Source organism: Prionailurus viverrinus, chromosome B1 (assembly GCF_022837055.1).
Source record: "Prionailurus viverrinus isolate Anna chromosome B1, UM_Priviv_1.0, whole genome shotgun sequence".
Lineage (NCBI taxonomy): Eukaryota > Metazoa > Chordata > Mammalia > Carnivora > Felidae > Prionailurus > Prionailurus viverrinus.
In genome coordinates this window covers 123,331,326-123,354,791 of record NC_062564.1, presented here as the reverse complement: position 1 = coordinate 123,354,791, position 23,466 = coordinate 123,331,326, and the positions used below count along the sequence as shown (strand labels likewise).

General features: G+C 39.6%; 1 pseudogene; it reads right to left on the bottom strand.

Moving 5' to 3' along the window:
- Positions 1-8,247: 8,247 nt before the first annotated feature.
- On the bottom strand, positions 8,248-21,415 carry LOC125164831 (40S ribosomal protein S4, X isoform-like; annotated as a pseudogene).
- Positions 21,416-23,466: the final 2,051 nt, after the last annotated feature.

Below are 23,466 nucleotides of genomic sequence, written 5' to 3'. Positions count from 1 at the left end.
CTCTGAGGGCAGGAGGTGGGGTGTGGAGCACAGGATAGGGACGTCATAGAAAACATTTTATTTTCCCTTTGGGTTTGGTTTATTGTTTCCACGTGATTCAATCCAATGAGACATGGTATAAATCACCTATTTACAGCAAGGCATCGTCTTAGCCCTCAAGGATACAGGCAAACACAAAACCAAGTCCCTGCCTCCAAGGAGTTTAATATTCTACTGGATGATACAGAAATATACAAGTAATTACAAACAATTTGTCAGGTAAGTGATACGTGACACAGACAAAAATTAAACCAAATAAGGGAGTAGAAACTAACGAGGGGTACATTCTGGTTAGGGGGGCCACGGGAGGTGTCTCTGAGGAGGGGCCACTTCCAAAGACACCTGAATGAAGCCTGTAGCTATCCTGAGAAGAGAGTCCAATGCGGAGGGAACAGCAAGTTCAAGGTTCCAAGACAGGAGTGGGTTTGGCAGAAATAGTGGAGGTCTACATAGGAAGGATGAAGGAGGCAAAGGAAGAGTGGAAGGAAAGAAAAGGGGTCAGAAAAATAGCTAAGATTCCTGAAGGAGACTGAGGGTCATGATAAGGACTTTGGACATGGGGAAGCCATTGAAAAGTTTTGAGCAGGTGACATGATTTGATATATATGTTAAACTCACATCTTTGGAAACTCTATCTCAAAATAAAAAGTTTTTAAAAATTATATCTCTGGTTACTGGGTAGAGAGTAGACTATTGGGGATATAATAGGCCAACTCTAAGATGGCCCCCACTGATTCTCACCTTCTGGTGTTCCTGCCCCTCTATATTTCCCTTGAGTACAGGCCGCACTCACTGACTCACTTATAATGAATAGAATGTGACAGAAGTAACAGGGTGTCACTTTTGAGATTAGAATACAACAAGACTATGGCTTCCATCTTGAACACTCTCTCTTACATTTCCTCTCTCGCTCTCTCTTAGGTCACTCACTCTTGGGGAAGCCAGCTGCCATATTGTGAGCCACCTTATGAAGAGGTCCACAGGCTATGACAAGGAATGAGGACCTGCAGTCCAAGGCCCATGAGGAGCCGAAGCCTGTAACAGCCACATGACTGATCTTGGAAGTAGATCCTCGTGCCCTAGCCAAATCTTCAGATGACTGCAGCCCTGATCAACAAGTGGACTATTACTTCGCAAGGATCTTTGAGCCAGAGGCACCCAACTAAACTGCTCTGGGTTTCCTGGGGCACCTGGGTGGCTCAGTCTGTTAAGTGCTTGACTCGACTTTGGCTCAGGTCATGATCTCACAGTTTGTGAGTTTGACCCCCACGTCGGGCTCTGTGCTGACAGCTCAGAGCCTGGATCCTGCTTCAGATTCTGTGTTTCCCTCTCTCTCTGCCCTTCCCCTGCTCGTGCTCTGTCTCTCTCTCTGTCAAAAATAAATAAACATTAAAAAATTTTTTAAAAAAATAAGTGGGCCTGGGCAGGACAGACAACGGAAATAAGGAAAGCAACATGCTCTTTGTGACCTGGAGAAAGAAAGCAAAAGCCAAGACCCTGATTTGCACTCAGTGGACAACAACCATCAAGTTTCCCAGTGGAACAGCATGTTTGCAGTGACAGATGGAAAGGACAGTTCTAGACGGATTTTGACACTGACTCCTATGGGAAGTTATGGGTACAAGAAGTCTAAGGAAATGGCCTGACCTGAGCCTTATCTAGGACTGCGTGGCAGGGGTTACAAGCTGATTTAAGCAGCCAGAAAAGTGAAGGTGACAGGATGTTGCATCAGCCTGAATTTGCAGAGCAAACGACAATGGTGACAAGTCAAGAACACCTTTGTTGGGGCGCCTGGGTGGCGCAGTCGGTTAAGCGTCCGACTTCAGCCAGGTCACGATCTCGCGGTCCACGAGTTCGAGCCCCGCGTCGGGCTCTGGGCTGATGGCTCAGAGCCTGGAGCCTGTTTCCGATTCTGTGTGTCCCTCTCTCTCTGCCCCTCCCCCGTTCATGCTCTGTCTCTCTCTGTCCCAAAAATAAATAAAAACGTTGAAAAAAAAATTAAAAAAAAAAAAAAGAACACCTTTGTTTGCTTAAAGTGATCAGAGAGACTCACATGAATAAATATGTTAGTCCAAGTGGTTAGGATTAAAAATTACTAAAAAACTGGAGCTCCTGGGTGGCTCAGTCAACTCGTGATTTCGGCTCAGGTCATGATCTCATCGTTAGTGAGATCGAGTCCTGCATCAGGCTCTGCACTAAAAGCACAGACCCTGCTTGGGATTCTCTCTCTCCCTCTCTCTCTCTCCCTCTGTGTTTGCTCTCTCTCTCACACACACACAATAAATAAATAAACTTTTAAAAAATTACTAAAAAACCACACTCTTAAATGCTCCCCTATCCAGGACAGGTCACCAGGTAACTGCAAAAACAGGAACTCACCTGTGCTGTGGACACCCAGTTCTCAGAATCAAGCTGTTGCCTGGCCTTACAAGCACTGGCCCTGGAGGCAATTTAACCTGATGGTTCAGACCATGCGTCTTGATGCCAGGAGGGTTGGGGTAGGAAGCCTAGCTCCTCTGTTGCTAACTGTGTAATCTACAAACTTATTTAAATTCCTCGGACTTCAGTTTTCTTGACTGCAAAATTAGGATAATAAGGGTAATTACTCTTAGTACCTTTAGTATAACAGTGGGTGGTTAGAAGAACCTTGATAAGATAGCATGTGTGTTTTCCTTAGCACAGTGCCTGGAATATAGTAAGTTCTCAGTAAACGAGCCTTGAGCTGCCACATGTGAACTGTCACCCCGTCGTTGCTATTCTGACTCCTGGAGAAACTCACACAGTAACTGAAGGAGGAGGCAGTGCCCTCGTTCTGCACTGCTGTGTCAGAAATTTAAAACAGCAGGGTATACACATCCCTATATGGCTATGCTTCTAGGAAAGGCTGTGATCAAAAGCCCACTTTACCCCATCAGTGGACACACCTGCTGATTCCCTCTCCCCTCTTCTCACTCTTGATCTGGGAGCTTTTAAAATGCCTTAAAGAAAAGTCCAACTGCTAGATTAAGGAGGCCCCAATGGGGCCATGGCAGATTCATTGGAAAAACAATACTCTATAGAGTCACTCTTTCCAAGACACTTCATGCACACTGGGTCACCACATCTGCTCCCCTGGCATTCACTTCTACTTTGTGACTCACTGATCTACAATAGACATCCCACAGAATGAGCAGGTCAAAATGTTGGTGGATCACCAGAAGACAAAGTGCCCACCAAGGCACCCCCAAGGTATAGGCTCAGCTCAGAACCTGTCATGCCATTAATACAAGACACTCCTGCCTGGAAGGCACACCCCCATGCCTCCGCCTGTGGAGCCTTGTCAGTAAGAGCTAATGTATGACACTGAAAGGCATATTCAGCAGCTGAGAGGTTCAGATGCAAAAAATATCAAAACATAAAGCCACCAACACTCTGCTGGAAAGAGTGGTCACCTTTATGAATGATAATACCACCAGCCAAGACCACCATGAAAACATAGAACAATGTTACTGACAAGCCAAGCAAATATATTCATGGATATACAAAACTACATTATACATTATAATCAAAAACTCAATACTAATGCATATAACAGGAAAGAACAACTGGAAAGAACAAAATGTTTGTTTTATGTATGTATCTAATCTCGAATATATCCACCTGAATCCAACCAGATGTCATCAGCTTGACTTCCTGTGCTAAAATGAAAAGACTTCAAAAATCCAAACATACTTGTAAATCTAATTGCTTCTCTTTTAGGCCTATAATTAAGCTATAACCTCCTAACACCCAGAAATGATTTAGATTTGGAACTAGAAGAATCAAAAGTTACACAATTTGCTAATTTTCTTAATATTCTTCCCCACTGTGGATCTTTGCCAGCATTCTGTCATCTCGAATCTAGTGTCAGTTTGCCAGTTAAACCAAACAAGAGCTAATGTTTGTGGCAGGGGAAAGTAATCAGCACATCCATTTGTTAGCATCCTGCTCACACATTCATTGTCAATTATAAATATTTGCTTGGGATAACCTCTGCCACCATGATGGTGGCATCATTGGAGCCATTACCACCTGTAACTAAGTGATATATTTGAAGAGTCGAGCTTCTGGCATTTTGCAGCTGGGACTCAAGAATAATCAAAATGTTCATAAACTAACACTTGGGTCCCAGGAGAGTGTCTTGCTCAAGATGACAAATGATTATCCTAGGCAATGCAACTACAAGTCAAACTCTGATTCATGAGTTTCACAATTATGTTTCTAGGCTATATCCATTAGCTTTTGTTGAAAGCTTTTTCACTTGCTATTTGCGGACATTTTTAGGGGACATTCAAGTACAGTTGGAACCATACATTGGCAGATGCTGCAGGATTCCTGGGGGAACTCTGGATCCTACTAAATGCGATGGAAGCTGTTAGTGCCCCGCCCAGATTCCTTTTAAAGGCAGGTGCACCTGTCCCTCAGCTGCTGTAAGTGGTGACTACTAACAACTTGCAGCTGCTCCCTTCTCTAGAGAACTGCCCTCCACCCAGCTGGAACCATCTTGACCTAGAAGCTATGCTCTCCCCTCCCTTCCCTCCCCAGACCTCCACCAATGACTTACTGACATGAAGCACAAATGGCAAGTCACTTCTGTCAAGGGAGGGATGGCCATCTCTGTGATGTGGTTCATGCTCCAGAGCTTCCCCAGGGGGCCAGGCTGAAGCTAGTCTCCCGAGGAGACCACCTCCTTGCTTAGTTTTCCTCCTTTAACTTGTCCTGGTTCTCTCACTCATCTTCTCCTGAGAGGACTCCAGAAAAAAAATCACTTGAAAAAAACCTCCATCTCAGAGGCTGCTTTTAGGAAGTGCAACCTAAGACACTAAGAACTTCTCTTTGCCCAGAATGGGACTGTGCTCCTGCCAAAGCACATCATGAGCCCTAAGCCCTACCACTTGAACTCACTGCTATTTCCTGAATACTTGAAACAGGTGAGTCTTTTCACTTGCGGTAATCTAGAGAGAGATACTCAGTCCACAGACTGCATCCCATTCATCCCTAGCACCTGGCACAGTTCTCGCTGAATTCCTCATCTCAACTCTGACCAACAAAATCCTCCTCAACCTTTTCTAGAAATCATTAGAAAAAGAGCCACAACCCAATAGAAAACTAGGCATAGAGTATTAATAAAAACCGCCCAATAAAATGGAGATGGAGACATGAAACTTAACAGATGCTTGTCCTCACTCATAATAAGTGAAATATGAGTTAAAACTACAATGAGATACTATTTTTAAACCGTTACACTGGGAAACGTTCAAAATAAAAGTTTTCATTCTGTCCATATATCCAGTCCAGTGATAGTGGGTTCTTTGTATGCTGTTACAAATGAAGTGTTAGTCCAAGAAATAGCTCTGCAGAGTTCCCCTGTTGGGAAATGAAACTGATAAAGCTCTACAAAACCCTGTAGGGCTGTGGGTGAAAGGAGACTGCAAACCTTAATTATTAACCTGAGCATCTACCTCGTCAGAAACATTACATGTTATATCATGTTCCTTCTCTTAAAGAGAGGTCTTAAAGCAGGTCTTAAAGAACCTGCTGTTTTCCTTTTCCTTCAATTTCCCACTTTCGCCTGAAGTCTTTCTCTCTTTAACGCCACAAAATGGACCATGCCCTTCAGATGGTCATATGTTTTTCTACCTGTCTTACTGCAAAGTGGAATTAAACGGACTATGTATTTTCCTCTCTCACACTGTGCCTGCTAGTTAGATATGTACATGTCTGTTTTCTCACAGATCCAAGTGGCTTATTGCATTTCTCCCCCAGATATTCACCTCCTGTCTCTTAGAAGGATTGCACCTTTCATTCCGATCATGTCAAGCTTGGTTTTGACTTGCATTGGTCAGTGAAATACAAGCACAAGTGACATAGGCTACTTCCACTCAGAAACCTCAAGACCCATCATACCCAAGATAGGACAGCACATCCATTCATTCACATACTGCTCACACATCACCATCTAATTCCTTCCTCCCATTTTTTCCTCTGCTGCAAGATCATCCCCAGATCAGTACATCCTAAAAATGGCTTGTTTCTTCAGCCTGGGTCCTGGAATAAAAATGACACAGAACAGAGAGACAAGGAACATAAAACATGAGTGAAAAATAAACTGTTGTGGTCTTAAGCCCCTGAGATTTGGGAGTCATTTGTTACTGCTCTATACAACCTAGCCCAGCTGCCTGCTAAGTCTATAAACTCCAAAGCATCTTATTTCCCTCTATGTCCCAAACAGCACCCAGCATAATCTTTTGATTAGTACTTTTGTGTAGTACACATTCAAAAAAAATTGGCTGAAAAGAACTGTTCCCTTTCGTCTCTCTTTCCTTTCTGAACAACTTAGTCCAGAAGCCATTATGAGGGGCCATGGAAGGTAGGTGTTTGGTTGAAATGTGAACAGATGCAGTGGCCCAGAGCAGGGTGCCAGAGACTGAACAGGGTGAGAAGATCAAATAAGAAAATATACTATGGATAATGGGAGTCAAATTTCCCCTTACCGGACAAGGGAGTTACAAATAGGGAAAGGGAGAAAATTATAATGAACCCTATATTGTTGGATTAGAATGGAAAATATTAATGTGACACATGGTTTTTAATATACGTAAATAGATCAACAAATACAATTGCAAGTGCGTGTGTGTGTGTGTGTGTGTGTGTACAAATTTCTTAACTCTGTCCCTGGAAAGGGATAGCAACTCCCTAATAGAAATGACCACACCCAACACCCAGGTCTTCCTTCTCAGTACCATTCCCCACTGAAGAAATCAGAGATCCTTGGGAAAACAGCTGATTCCAGAGCTCAGATGGAAAAAGTAAATGATGAGCCTGGAACATGGTGTTCAGTCATAACTAAGGAAGGGCTCCAAAAAAAAAAAAAAAAAAAGTCACATGTCAAAAGGAAGCCAGTTTGAAGAGGTTCCCACTGGCTAAATCTGAGACAATTAGAGTACTAAAATAGAAGAATGAATTAAAACCTATGAAACAACAGAGAAATCCATTATATAAATACATAAATATTTAGATAGATAAATGGAGAAATTGAAGGTTTGATGAGGAACAGAACATTTACATAATCTTAAAGTACATCCCCTCAAAATATTCACTAATTACTAAGGAAAACACACTAAATTTACACTGGAGAAGTCCAGCAAACACCTTCAGGATCAAGTGATCTAAGCTAACATCACCAGTAATGAAACAAAGCAAAATGTGTCTGCTGACAGACCACCATGAGCCACAGGACCACTTCCATGATATCCCTGCCAAAGAAACGTAATCCAGATCTACTCATGGGGAGGCATCAGACAAACCCAAACTGAAGGATATTCTATGAAATGACCCATCTGTCATGCTTGAAGGTCCAAACAAAATCACTATTAAAGTGGCTTCATCTTCAAAAAGAAGGTTAACAATAAAATACTTCATATTCATGAAGAGGTAGATTTCCTTGTTAATTAAGGATTATACTCTCTTTTCATCCGCAGTTCTAAGTGGTTTTATACAGCTTTATTACATTTATTTCCCAAGGGTAGCATGCCATAGGGGTATCACTTGATCTAATAATTCAACTATAGCAGGAGGTAATAGGGTTCTCCAGAAAAACAAAAGCAACAGGATGTGGAGATGGAGATGAGAGAGAGAGAGAGAGGGAGTTAGAGAGAAAGAGATTTATTTTAAGGAATTGACTCACATGATTTGGAGGCTTGGCAAGTCCAAAATCTTCAGGGTAAACCTGTAGTCTTGAAACTCTGGAAGAAATTGCAATTTGAGTCCAAAGGCAGTCGCTGGCAGAATTCTTTCTTGCTTGGGGAGGTTGGTCTTTTTCTATTAAAACCTTCATCTGATCAGATGAGGCCCACCCACACTATAGAGTTAATCTGCTTAATTTAAACTCTACTGACTTAAATGTCAATCTCACTAAAAGATACCTTCACAGAAACATCTAGAAAAATGTTTTATCAAATATCTGAGTCCCAATGCCTAGCCAAGTTGACACATTAACTATCACCCAGGGAAAAAAGAACCACTGTTATTGTTCTGGACATATGTGTAGAATAAGACCTCATCACTTTGGATTCAAGGTCATTCACTTTGGTCTCATGTCATTCAGTGATACATATACTTTTTTTTTTTCATGCTGTATTATCTATAATTAAGTATAAAGACTTCCAATTATGTCACCTAGAGACTGTTTTACCCACTGCTCTGTGTAGCCACCAGTCTCTTGTCTCTCTTTTCAGCAATGGTGAGGCAGATACCCTTTCCATGGGGAAGAGAAATCCATGTTTTTTTCCCCTTTACCAATAACAAAAATGTTGGAGAGCCAGGTGGCAAAGCTGTTGCCATTGGCATCTTTCACATGAACTACATCAACAGATGTAGTCTCTCTCTGTTGGTGATCACACCAATTCTTCCCAGGTCAGCACCTCTGGTCACCATATACAGATTACCCGTGTCAAACTTGATGAAATCTGTAATTTCTTCAGTCTCCAAATCAATCTGAATGGTGTCATTCTCCTTGATGAGTGGATCAGTTTAAAGGATGGTGAGAGCATCATGGGTTACTGGATGAGGGATTCCTTTTGTCCCCACAAAGATCTTTCTCACTTTGCAAAACTTACACTTGGCCTCCTGAGGTGTAATCCAACAAACAGCAAAGTGACCCTTCGTGTAACAGATCTTATGGAAACTCTCCCCAGTCTTGTCAATGCTGATGACATCCATAAAACCAGCAGGATAGGTTATATCAGTTTGGACTTGCCATCAATCTCAATAAAACACTGTATGCAGATCTTTACTTCATCTCCTGTTAGCACATACTTAAGTTTGTTCCTTAGGAAAATGATAAGAGGGAGATATTCTCTCATCTTAATGGAGACCAGTAGATGGATGAGGCACATATACACCAGTCAGTTTATCCAACGCCTAATGCTTTGGAGGTGCTATGCGCTTCAGATGCTGCTTGGGACCATGAGCCACAACTGTACTAGGCATGAAAAGTATATGCAGTGATGTATATATTTTTATCTCATGGTGGTTGTTTTCTTTTTTAACCTCGTTTTCATTTTTAGGAGAAAAAACAGCCTTGAGCATCATCAAAGTTTGGGCTCTTTTTGCCACAGTGACTAATGCATTTTGTAATTACCTCATTAGCATAAAGGTGTGTAGGAAAGGTTTTTTCCTAGGCATTCATGGAGGAAGAAAATGTAGGCCCATCTTCTTTTACAGACCTGAATCAAGAAAGGCTACTCTCAGGACCAGGTCTTAAGGGAGCTAACGAAGAGAACTAAGATGTGAAGACATCTTTGCCTAAAGGTTTTCAGCTGATTTTACTTCGAACAGTCTAGTCCATTCACAATAGAAAAGAAAGATCAGAGTTCAGCTGTGGCAGAAATAACCACAAGCTACTCATTCTGTGTCAGAACATGATGCTGTTTCTTCTTCCAGGGACAGAAATGACACTCATATCTTGGATCCAACTTCTAATCATGAAGCCATGAGCAGAAAAATGAAAGCCAGTCTTTCATGGGGCTGATAGATGTCTTTGCCCTCATGGCTTTCTAGTTCTCTGGTTTCTCAGGAATATCAGCTGGGAAAGGATATGAATCTCCAGCAAAACAATCAGGAAAATAGTGAACTGAGCCATTTGATAATCATAATGATGATTAATTAAATATCTGTTTTGTACTAGATGTTTTGTACTAGATGCCGTTCTGAGTACCAGGAAGACAAGATGACAAAACATGGCCCTTGCTCCTCAGTCTAGTGAGAGCAATGAGTGAGAGAACTACATGGAAAGAGTTAACAAACACAAAGGGATATATGACTGTCTGAAGGTCTAGAAGGGTTTCACAGAGGAGGTGGCCTTTGACCTTCACCTTGGAAGATGCTTTAAAGCCCAGCAAGAGGAGTAACAGGAAACAGCATTTTAAGTGTGTCTGGGTGGCTCAGTTGGTTAAGCACCTGACTTTGGCTTAGGTCGTGATCTCACAGTTTATGAGTTCAAGTCCCACATCGGGCTCTCTGTTATCAGTGCAGAGCCTGCTTTGGATCCTCTGTCCCTCTTTCTCTTTCTTTCTCAAAAATAAATAAACATTAAAAAAAAAAAGAAGAGGAAAGAGAGGATTCCAGAAACTTGGAGTTTATTTTTTATTTACTCATTTTATTATTGATTATTGAAGTACTGAATATTCACTTAGAAAATATGCAATGTGCCAAAAAATTTTAAAGAAGCCAAAAACAATGACTCGAAAAAATGACCTATAACTCTGATATCTAGAGGCAATACTATAGCAGTAATTACTTTGCCATAATTCCTTATTTTCTTTTTCTATGCATTTTAATATAAAATTGTGTTTACACTATATTTATAACTTTGTATATTGTTCATTCTTTTTTAAAAAATGTTTATTTACTTTTGAGAGAGAAAGAGAGAGAGAGACAGACCATGAGTGGAAGAGGGGCAGAGAGAGAGGGAGACACAGAATCCGAAGTGGGCTCCAGGTTCCATGCTGTCAGCACAGAGCTCAATTTGAGGCTCTAACTCACAAACCATGAGATCATGACCTGAGCTGAAGTCAGACGCTTAACTGCTTAACTGACTGAGCCACCCAGGCACCCCTGTTCATTCTTAAAAACATGTACTATCACTAAAAAACTTGTTATACCAATATTTGATAGCTTCTTAAAATCTCACTGGATTTACCATAATTGTGTAAGCATTAATCTATTATGGATGTTTGTGCTCCAAATTTTCATTTATATAAAGCATGTTATTGTGTGTCAATTTTTTCACATTTTAGAAGTGGAAATCCTGGATTAAAGTATATGAACATTAAAGGATACAAAAATACTGATTTGAAGGGGCACACGTACCACAATGCTTATATCAGCACTATCAACAATAGCCAAATTATGGAAAGAGCCCACATGTCCTTGACTGATGAAGGATAAAGAAGATGTGGTATATATATACTATGGAATATCACTTGGCAATCAGAAAGAATGAAATCTTGCCATTTGCCACAATGTGCATAGAACTAGAGTGTATTATGCTAAGTGAAATAAGTCAGAGAAAGACAAATATCATATGATGTCACTCACATGTGGAATTTAAGAAACAAAAAATAAGTATAGCAAATGTAAATAAAACACACAGATATTTAAAAATCACTCAGACCTCAATAGGTAAATGGCATGAACCACCAGTTCACGAAAGAGCATAATAAAACATTTAACTTTACTAGAAATAAAAGAAATACAATTTTTCCTATTAAATTATCAAATATTTTTAAAATGATACTATTCTAGTAAGCTATACATTTGAGATTAGGCACTTTACTGAATGTATGCTGAAATCCATTTAAAGAAACAAAACAGATGGGGGCGCCTGGGTGGCTCTGTCAGTTGAGTGACCGACTCTTGGTTTTAGCTTAGGTCATGATCTCACATTTCATGGGTTTGAGCCCCAAATTGGGTTGGGGCTGACAGTGGGGAGCTGACAGTGGGGATCCTGCTTGGGATTCTCTCCCTCTCTCTCTGCCCCTCCCCTTCTCATGCATGCACGCATTCTCTCTCTCCCTAAAAATAAGTAAATATTTTTTAAAGTATATGAACATTATTAATGCTCTTGACAACTAGCCATATCTTCTAGAAAGGTTGCAATAATTTAAATTATCACTAGCATGGTATAAAAGTGTCTTTATAATAAAATGCCTATCAACATTGCATAGAATTTTGATGGATACATTCAGCATACATTCAGTATAGTGCTCTAATCTCAAAGGTATAGCTTACTAGAATAGTATCATCTTTTAAATATTTGATAATTTAATAAGAAAAATTGTATTGCTTTTATTTCTAGTAAAGTTAAATGTTTTGTTATACTTATTAGACTCTTTTGTGAACTGGTGGCTCATGCCATTTATCTATTGAGGTCTGAGTGATTTTTAAAAAACTGTATATTCTATTTATATTTGCTGTAGATACTTTTCTCAGCTGGCTGTTTTTGTTTTTTTTTTCCATTTTCTCTGTTACAATTTTTGACAACCAAAGCTTTTATTGTTTCTATTGTTTGTGTGGTCAACTTTTTCAATCTTTTCCTTTGTGGTTTCTTTCAAGCAGAATTCAAAATATTTTTGAATTTCTTTGAGACTTCTTCTTTAACTCATGGATTAATTATATGAGTGTTTTTTGATATCCAAATATTTGGGGGATTATCCAGCTATCTTTATGTTATTGATTTCTAGTTTAATTTAATTGTTATCTGGGCATATTCTTTGTATGATTTCTATGATTCTAAATTTATGAAGGTGTGTTTTATGACCAAAAATATGGTTCATATTGGTGAACGATCCCTGTAAGTTTGAGAAGAATGCGCATTCTGTTGGTGTGGATGGAGTATTCTGTACATGTCAATTAGATCTGGTTGATTGGTAGCCCTGCTTAGGTTATCTGTATCCTTACTGATTCACTGCCTGCTTGATATATGAGTTACTAGCAGAGGGGCATTGAAGTGTCCAGCTCTAATCGTGGATTTGTCTATTGCTCTTTTCAGTTCTATCAGTTTTTGACTCCTGTGTTTTGATGCTCATTGTTAGGTGTATCTATGTTTAGGGTTGTACTGTCTTCTTGGAGAATTAAACCCTTTATCATGTGTATAATATCATGTATATAAGGCCCCATTTTATTCCTGATAACCTTCCTTGCTCATAAGTTGGCTTTGCCTGAAATTAATAGAGATACTCCAGCTTTCTTTGATTAATGTTAGCATGTTATGTCTTTCTTTGTCCTTTACTTATAATCTATCTGAGTGTTTACACATAAAATAGGTTTCTTATAGTTAGGTCTTATTTTTTTTAAGCCACATTGACCATCTCTGTCTTTAATTGGTGAATTAAATTGGTGAATTAATATTCAGACTTTCAAAGTAAAAGCATAGTAGGGTTCCTGGAGATAAAGACCACCAAAATGTGGGGGCTTCCCCCCCAAACTGTGGTCCCCAGGATTTTCTCACTCATATTAGTCCACAATTCAGCCTCTGGAAACTCATTCAAAATTACCATTTAACTGTATAATTCTTTTTTTTTTTTTAAGTTTATTTTTGACAGAGAGAGACAGAGCACAAGTAGGGGGAGGGGCTGAGAGAGAGGGAGGTACAGAATTCAAAGAGGCTCCAGGGCTCTGAGCTGTCAGCACAGAGCCCAACGTGGGGTTCAAACTCACGAACCGATCATGACCTGAGTTGAAGTTAGACGCTTAACCGACTGAGCCACCCAGGTACCCTAAATATACAACTCATAATTGACCAATGTCAATGGAAATTTAGAGAAGGAGATAATGACTCAACACCAAAAAGATCATTTGTTTTCAGATACAGAACTGTGGTATAAGCATTGCGTCTAACAAGTCTCTATGAAGCATCCCTATAAAATAGATTTGTTTCTATGGACACTAAGAAACACTTTGCCTCCACTTTACACTTACAGAAGACCTCACAGAGCCAAGTCCTGGGAGCAGAGAGCCAAGCAGAAGTGATTTGCAAAGCAGAGTGGCCTTTCCTGCAGCCGCTTGAGCTATGCATCTGGGGAGCGCGGCTAGCTCTAAGCGCTTCTCAAAAAACAGCAAACTAAGCATGAATTTTATTTCTTATACCAAAGCACCCTCCCTTTATCCTGCTTGTGGCTTTGTCTGTATCTATTTCAAGCTACTCAGTTTACAGATCTAGCCAATGTCACACCATGTCATTATGCCATAAAAGAATTTCACGGTTCCTGTGTATACCTCCTACCTTCTGACTGCAGCAAGTGAAGAAAGATTCCAGTCCAGTTTAGAGAGCACAGTAAGAATCAGGACAGCTCTGAGTGAAGTCGACTGAACAGCCTCTCACCACTCACCAATAGGACAACTAAGTGCATTGTGCTAATTATATTACTGCAAGACTCAAGCCACAACAAAACAACAGTAATCCAGACAGTGAGGTACTGGCTTAAGGAAAGACATATAGATCAATGGAATAGAACTAAGAATCCACAAATAAACCCTTATGTTTCCATAAGGATGTCAAGACAATTCAGTGGGGAAAGAATAGTCTTTTCAACAAATAATGCTGGGACAACTGGATGTTCAGATGCAAAAGAATAAAGTTGGGCCATTATTTCACAAAATACAAAATAAAAAATTAACACAAAATTAACACAACATTAAAGACTTAAATGTAAAAGCTAAAGCTGTAAAACTCTTAGAAGAAAACCTAGGCATAAATCTTCACCTTGGATTAGGCAGCCATTTCTTAGATACAACACCAAAAAGCACAAGTGACAAAAGAATAATAGACTTTATCAAAAATTGACACTTGTAGGGGCGCCTAAGGGCTCAGTCGGTTAAGTGTCTGACTTAGGCTCAGGTCATGATCTCACAGTTTGTGAGTTTGAGCCCCACCCCCACCTTGGGCCCTGGGCTAACAGCTCAGAGCCTGGAGCCTGCTTCAGATTCTGTGTCTCCCTCTCTCTCTGCCCCTCCCCCACTTGTGCTCTGTCTCTCCCTCTCTCTCAAAAATAAATAAACATTAGAAAAAAATCAAAACTTGTATGTTTCAAAGGATACAATCAAGAAAATAAAAAGAGGGGAGCCAGGGTGACCCAGTTGTTAAGCTTTCGACTTTGGTTGATGTCATGATCTCATGGTCCGTGACTTCAAGACCCACATCTGGCTCTGTGCTAACAGCTCAGAGCCTGGAACCTGCTTCGGATTCTGTGTTTCCCTCTCTGCCCCTCCCCCACGTGCACTCTGTCTCTCTCTCTCTTAAACAAATAAACATTAAAAATAAATAAAGAAAAATAAAGAACAATAAAACACAAGGAGTGGAAAAAGATATATATTTATAAATCATATATATATAATTAAGGAATTGCATAATGAATGCATAAAGAAGTCTTATAATTCAGCAACAAAATAAAAATAATCCTTGAGGGCCACCTGGGTGGCTCAGTCAGTTAAGTGTCTGATTCTTGATTTTGGCTCAGGTCATGATCTCACGGTTCGTGAATTCAAGCTCCATGTCTGGCTCTGTGCTGACAATGCAGCCTGTTTGAGATTTTCTCCCTCTCTCTCTGCCCCTCCAGCACCCCCTTCTCAAAAATAAATAAATAAACTTAAAGAAAAACATTCTTGAACCCAAATCTTGGTTTTTAATACCATTCTTCGGTGGCATCAATAAAACGAACAGGACTCCTTGGAGAAATGGTTGCTTCTAAAACTGCAAGAAATACCGTACACAAAATGGCCCTGGAGCATATTATAGTGCCAGAAAGTAAGGAAGTGCTCACACACACACACACACACAATGATGGGGATATGTCAAAGGGACCCAGGAACCAACTGAAAAGGCTCTCAATGGCTTAAGTTGGAACAGTTGAGCAATACGAGAGATAAAGTAGTATTGCATTATAAACCAAAATATAAAGTAAATATCTATGAGTTCATATAACTATAAATAGATGATAGCTAGATAGCTAGATAGATGATACGAAGAGACAAATCTCATGCACAGAGGAATACCAAATAATTTATGTAGACATTCTTCCCTCAAGAGGTGATGCATATCTCCCTACTCCTTAGATGTGGGTTGTGCATAGTGACTTCCTTGCAAAGAGTATAGTATGGAAACGGAGAGGAAAGAAGCTGTACAAACACTATCTCAGGCAGGTCTCAATGTTAATTAGCATCAACAATGATAAGCCATGTCATAGAATATGATGAAAATAGCACTTCACCTCTGTGAACTTACTCTGCAAAACACATTATCCCAGTCCAATCATGAGAAAAAACATCAGAAAATCCCAATAAAAGAACATCCCCTGAAACACTTGACCAGTATTTCTCCAAAGTGTTGAGGTCATCAAAACCAAGGACATCTCAGAAACTGCCACAGACAAGAGGAGTCTGAGACATGACAACTAAATGCAGTGTGGCGTCCTGGATGGGATCCTGGAATAGAAAAAGGACATTAGGTAAAAGCTAAGGAAATCTGAATAAAATACAGATTTAGTCAATAATAATGCATCAGTATTGGTTGCCTGATTGTAACAAATGTATCATAAGATGTTAATAAAAGGGAAAACTAGGTAGAGGGTATACAGGACTCCCTGTACAATCTTCACAATTTTTCTGTAAATCTAAAACTGTCCTTTAAAAGTTTATTTTAAAAAGACACAATATACAAAGTTTAGAAACAACGCAGTTTAAAAACGGGCAAAGATCTGAAAAGACATTTGGCAGAAAGAGTACACGAATGACCAATAAGCACATGAAAAGATGTTCAACACCATTTATGTATAGGGAAATGCTAATTAAAACCACAATGAGATATCACATCACTCCCACTGGGATGACTATATAATCAAAAAGGTAGACAATATCAAGTGTTGAAAAGGATGCAGAGGAAACGGAACTCTCATACATTTCTGGTAAAAATTAAAATCCTGCAACATAGGGGCGCCTGCGTGGTTCAGTCGGTTAAGTGTCTGACTTTGGCTCAGGTCATGATCTTACAGTTTGTGGGTTCAAGCCCTGTGTCAGGCTCTGTGCTGACAGCCTGGAACCTGCTTCAGATTCTGTGTCTCCCTCTCTCTTACCACCTCTTTCATCCATCCCTACCATCCCTTATGGTAATCATCAGTTTGCTCTCTAGAGGTAAGAGTCTGTTTTTTGGTTTGCCTCTTTTTTTCTTTGTTTGTTTTGTTTCTTAAATTCCACACACGGGTGAAATCACATGATATTTGTCTTTATCTGACTTATTTCACTTAGCATTATACCTTCTAGGTCCATCCATGTTGTTGCAAATGGCCAGATTTCATTCTTTTTTTATGGCTGAGTAATATTCAATTGTATCCATATACCGCTTTTTCTCTTTCCATTCATCTATTAATGGACACTTGGGATGCTTCCATAATTTTGGTTATTGTAAATAATGCTATAATAAACATAGGAGTAAATATATCCTTTTGAATTAGGATTTTCATATTCTTTGGGCAAATATTCAGTAGTGGAATTACTGGATTATATGGTAATTCTATTTTTAAATTTTTTGAGGAACCTCCATACTGTTTCCCCCAGTGGCTGCACCAGTTTGCATTCCCAACAACAGTGCACAAAGGTTTCATTTTCTCTGCATCCTCGCCAACACTTGTTATTTCTTGTGGTTTTGATTTTAGCCATTTAAACAGGTATGAGGTGATATCTCATTGTGGATTTGATTTGCCTTTAAAAGGAATAAAATATTAATATATGCTAATACATTAATGAATCTTGAAAACATTATGTTAAGTGAAAGAAGCCAGAGATAAAAAAAGCTATATACTTTGTATGATTCCACTGTTATGAAATGTCCAGAGCAAACAAATCCATAGAGACAGAAAGCAGATTAATAGTTTCCAGAGGCTGGAGGAGTGGGAAATGAGCAATAACTATTAGTGGATACAGAGCTTTTGGGGGGGGTGGTGGGTGGTGATGAAAATTTTCTGGAATTCAGTAGTGGCAAAATTTTGTGAACATACTAAAATACACTGAAATCTAAAGAGTTATACACTTAAAATTGATCAACTAAGAAAGATAAGTTTCAAACTGTACTATGAATTGTCCTGACCATTTTCCTCCAAAGAAAGGAGGAAGACACGTGATACATATGTTATTTACAGAGAAATGAAGGCACCAAGTGGACAGCTGTGCTGTCATCATCTCGATCAGAAATTACTGGGCTCCTGCTTTAGGTAGGACATGGATGAACCATGTTCTTACGGAAAGTAACGCAGGAAAAGACATTCTTTCCCTTCAACGATTGGGGGTTCTAGGATTAACACAGAGGTCATTTCTATTAAAATAAACAACTAATGGAAGCTCGGTTGACTTTGACCACTTATTTAGAAAACTGCAAGCTCATTGTGATTTCTCATATCAGAATTGTCTGTTAATGCAGCTGAAAACATTAGATCTACTCTGTACTCACCATTTATATAGCTGCATAGAGTAGCCCCCACTTCTATGGACAAATGGAATAAAATCCCAGAAGTCAGGCTTGAGCAACAAACACCTACAACAAATGATGCTTTTTTGTTTGTTTGTTTGTTTGTTTGTTTGTCAAGGTCAAAGAATCAATGCTTCAAGCATGAGTCTTTTTTAACTGGGGAGAGAAGGGAGGCTACCTGGTCTCCCATTTCTGAGGAAAACAATATTAGAAAAGAAGTAGGAGCACCTGGGTGGCTCAGTCGGTTGAGCATCCAACCTCGGCTCGGGTCATGATCTCACGGTCTGTGAGTTCGAGCCCCGCGTCAGGCTCTGTGATGACAGCTCAGAGCCTGGAGCCTGTTTCGGATTCTGTGTCTCCCTCTCTCTCTGCCCCTCCCTCACTTGTGCTCTGTCTCTCTCTGCCTCTCAAAACTAAAATAAATGTAAAAAAATTAAAAAAAAAAAAGTATGGCTTAAATCTCATTTTTCTTCTTTATTGATTTTTAAGTGTACGACTCAGTAGATTTTATTTATTCACAAAGTTGTGCCACTATCTAATTCCAGGAAATTTTCATTGCCTCCAAAAGAAACCCTATCCCCATGAGCAGTCATTAAAGCAATGAAGAAAATGCACATGATGACAGCATGAAGCTTCCCTCACAGTGCAGGGAGAGACCATCACGTGTCTGACCTGCATTCCTCAAGAGAGCCAGAGGAAACAGCCATTGTGTCAATGACTCCAAATCAAATCAAGGGCTTGTCTAATTTGTTTTCCCTGTATGTTTTTTTCTTCTCTCCTGCTCTTTTCCTATCTCTGCAATCTCTCCTCTTTTGCTGTGACCATCTCTCCCACTCTACCCTCTCTCCTTTACTCTCTTTTTCATGCTCAGACATACTGAGACTTCATGGATTCTTCTCCTCTTCTCCATTTCCACCTCCTTCTCTAAGCCCTTTTTTCTCTGCTCATCTCAAAATGTTGATGTTTTATGTCCGTGTGTGTGTGTGTGTGTGTGTGTTTGTAAAAATAAAAGCAGAAGTAAGTTAGTCTATGTGACTCTCCGCTTGGCTAAGAACAACAGGAGCTACAAATGTCCCTTAAATATTAGTCCCCTCTTCTTAAAATCAGGCAGAAGTGTTTGGGTAAACAAGAAAAGACATGCAGAGTTACAGAGGTATTCAGTACTAGAAAAGGAAAATCTCCTTTCTCTAGATTATGGCTCAAGGCCGAGTTATTCCCTGTGACTAGAGGTTAGTTACTCTGTATTTGCCATAAGTAAACTGATTTTTTTGGGGGGGAGGGTGATTTTTTAAAAGATCCATAGATGACTGAATCTCTGATTAAATAAAATCTCTGATAAACCATAAAGAAAGAACAACAAATGAATGTACTATATATGCTTATTTTCACAAAGAAAAGTTACCTATGCTTTTCAAAAGGTGACAGTGTGAACTTGGGAGCACAGCATTGCACGTGACTGTGAAGCTCTCCAGCTATGTGTCCTCTCAGCGCCTCCAGGGAGCCAAGGCTCTCAAAGGTATGAGCGCCCCGGCCTGCTGAGGACACTGCAACACTCCTGCCCTCTCAGTGTGGTCAGCATACAAGGTAAGTTCTTTTAAGTTTTTTCTTAAGTCAAAGGTATAGTGTTGAGAGAAAAGAGACTAGATTCAGAGGGAAAATTAGAAACGACCAAAGCTGCAAGAGCAGGACAGGAATGCCTTTGAGCCAAGCAGAAACATGGACCAGTAGCCCTTTGTGAGCTCTCTGTAAGGGAAGGGCTCAGCTTCTAAAACAGTGTAACTATTCATCTTTAAAACACCACAAAAATTTAAAACACCCTGTATTTCCAAGTATATTCATGTATCTTCTAAGGTGAACAACAACAACAAAAAATGTAACTGCAATCCCCCATGTCTATCCTGTTTCCTCACCAAAGCTTCTCCTGGTAGAAAACCTGGAAGCACTCATCACAAATATCTTTCTTTCTTTCTTTCTTTCTTTCTTTCTTTCTGTCTGTCTTTTTATTTATTTTTAAGTAGGCTCCTGTAGAGCCCAGTGAGAGGCTTGACCTCACCACCCTGAGATCAAGACCTTGAGATCAAGACCTGAGCTGAAGTCAAGAGTTGGACGCTTAACCGACTGAGGCACCCAGGCATCCCCACAAATGCCTTTATAATGCCATGCTGTTGCAATTTTAAAAAGAAAGGTGAGTAGGCACAATGGACCCCACACACATGAAGGGCAGTAGCCTACAGCAAATCCCAGTGGCTCAGAGCCTTGGGTCCCCCAACAATGATTTAGAAGCACTGGACTGGAGCATTTCTAAGGTACCACCAGGTGCTATAATTTTATCATCTTATTAAGCCATATAATTGGTAGCAGAGCTTATAAGCTTTAAAAAATGATAGATTATAGATGATAGATAGATAGATAGATAGATAGATATAGATAGATGATTCTCTTGTATACTGAGTCTCTTTTATGCAGATGTACAAGTAGGCAACAGTATAACAATATTAATGAATGCTAAAACCCACAGTGTTTCCATAAGAAGTAACTCAAATGTTGAAATAAACTAACCCACCTCTACTTACCCCCCCCCCTCAAAATTACCATCTGACAGTTTTAAACATTCTCTTTACTGGAAAGGTTTTTTAAAGGTTTTTATTTAGAAAGATTCATTCCATATAGGTCTAGAGAATGATCATAATGTATGGAGCCAGAGACCATGAAGTCCAAGTTCAGGCACAGTTCTCAGAATTTTTAGGAGGAAGGGGTAGGTAGGCACCAGTAATTCCTCTTAAATTATAGGACAATGTGCCTGCCATATTGTAGATGCTCAAAACTGTTTTGTTGAATTAGGACAGAACGCAATACAGTGAACACAAACACAAAGACCCTTGAACATACAGAATTCTCATGTACAATCATGTATAACACAATGAATGGAATTTTACCTAATTTGGTATAGTTAGAAAATTTTTCCTCATAACAGTTAAGCTATTCAGAAAGGATTACCTCTCCAGCCATTTTTGGACCTTGCGCATGAAACACGCTGTTTTTCCATGAAGGGATCATACACGATGTTCCAGAGGGCCGCTGCAGACTTGACGTGTGAAGAATCATGGATCTAGAGAGTAATGCAGGGAACAACTTTCCAGCACCTGGGACTCACACAGAATGAACAAATAGACTTGTGGATGTTCTGGGTGAAGAGGTCATGTGGATCAATAGTATAATGTTTAAGGAATGTTTTTTCCATGCTCTCAGGGGCACTTATCCTCACCTTACGGACTGGGATTGGTCCCAGATAGCTGTGTCAGCCAATCCAAACACGAATGGACTTGTGCTGTTCCCCATTTTGTGCCCCTTCAGACTGACCTCTTCTTGGCCTTTTGGACACTAACCATATGGTGAAATGGAGATACAGTTCAATTGTTCTCACCTTGACTGCTATTTAGAGGTCTAGATTTCAAGATTATTCCTGTATGCTAACAAATATACCTTTGGCTTATTTATTTTTTTGTTAGTGCCCATACTCTTTTCTACTCATGCTCCCACATTTCTGATAGACTCTGAAGTGTCAAACTAGGCATATTTTTAAAGCAGTTATTATAAATAGGTCATGAGAGGCAACCAAGGAAAATGTCACCAACTCTCAGTGGCACTAAAAGTAATGTTTCAAAGAATAATTGACTCAAAGTGCTTCTTTGCTGGGAATGCAAAGGCTGAGGCAACAGTGAAAGTAGTTTAAGGTACCCAATTCAAAATGGGCATTTAGGACAAACATCAATCCTGCCCAACCACCAGTCCTTTGACTTCCTCCCATGGAGAAATCAGCGTCTGAATTGCTTTGCTGTAGTTGAAGGAGTGTTATGTAATTCTGATTCTGAGTTTTCCAGTTAGGATAAAGGAACCAGGGGAACAAACTGTGTGTCAATGAAGGGGGCAAAAGGAGAAGAAAAGTGGTGATAAAAGAAAAAGAAAGTGTAAAAGAAATAAAGAGGGATGTTAAAACAAGCAAACAAACAAAAGCTACCTCCTCTCTCAAACACCGTAGCATAGAAGTGGCTTCTGAACTAGTGGAGGCAGAGTACTGACTTGGGCCTGTCGTGTACAGACCAGGATCTCAGCCAGCTCCAGGGAGGAAGCTCCTCACGCTCCATTGGAAACAATAGCTGTTCCCTGGACCAAAGAAATTTTGTAGTAGGATTTTCCCTTCTCCATGTGAGACTGAGGAAAAGGGGAGCAACACAGTTAATATTTTATGAAAATAAAATGGAAATAACCCATTTATTCTGATGTTATATCCTTTCCAAAATCATGGTGTTAGAATGTTCTCTCTCTCTCTCTTTTTTTTTTTTTTTTTTATCTTTTGGAGATAGCAGATGCTGGTTGCTTTTTGTTTGTTTGTTTGTCTTTTGAGGTTTTTGCTAGGTCCTTTTAAATTTCCAAATGGGAACTACAATATTCAAGATTTTCAAAACTTGCCTGACTATACAACTCTTTTATTGAAAAGCACTTAATAAAAACTATTTTTCTATTAACATTTTTCTATTTTTCTGTTAACAGTTTTTGCTATTTGCTTTTATTTTGCTCACTTGACAAAATTTATAAGTTGGGAAACTCCCTTGCCCAATTTTAGAAATATATATCTTACTGACCTGTGAAATACAATGATAACCCGGGGGACATTTGTCTAAAATGTCTGCCAAAGGGGTACCACAAGAAGTCAAATCCAATGTCAGTAAAATGTGTTCAAAACAGGTATCACTGTCGAAAAATTTTTTAATGACTACAAGTTTCCATGATACAAAAAGAAAAAAAAACCATATATCTCAAAAATAACAGTGGAGCCACTTAGCAGGTGTAAAAATAATCATTTTCAATTGCAAATAATGTGCAAACATGTCACTCCGTGAAAAATTAGATAGGAATAGTTAATGAAAAATCTATTTGTTACTTAAAGTCTATTTGTTATTTTTATATGCTGAATTTTTTTCTTTTTTCAAGTTTTTATTTAAATTCCAGTTAGTTGGGGTGCCTGGGTGGCTCAAGCGGTTAAGTGTCCAACCTCAGCACAGGTCATGATCTCATGGTTCGTGCATTCAAGCCCCGCATCAAGATCGGTGCTGACAGTTCAGAGCCTGAAGCCTGCTTCACATTCTGTGTCCACTTCTCTCCCTGCCCCTCCCCTGCTAGTGCTCTCTCTCTCTCAAAAGTAAATAAACATTTAAAATAAATAAATAAATAAATAAATAAATAAATTCCAGTTAGTTAACATACAGTTTAATATTAGTTTCGGGTGTAGCATTTAGTGATTCATCACTTATATATAACACCCAGTGCTTACCACAAGTGCCTTCTCAATCTCCATCACCCATTTAACCCATCCCCCCACCTACCTCCCC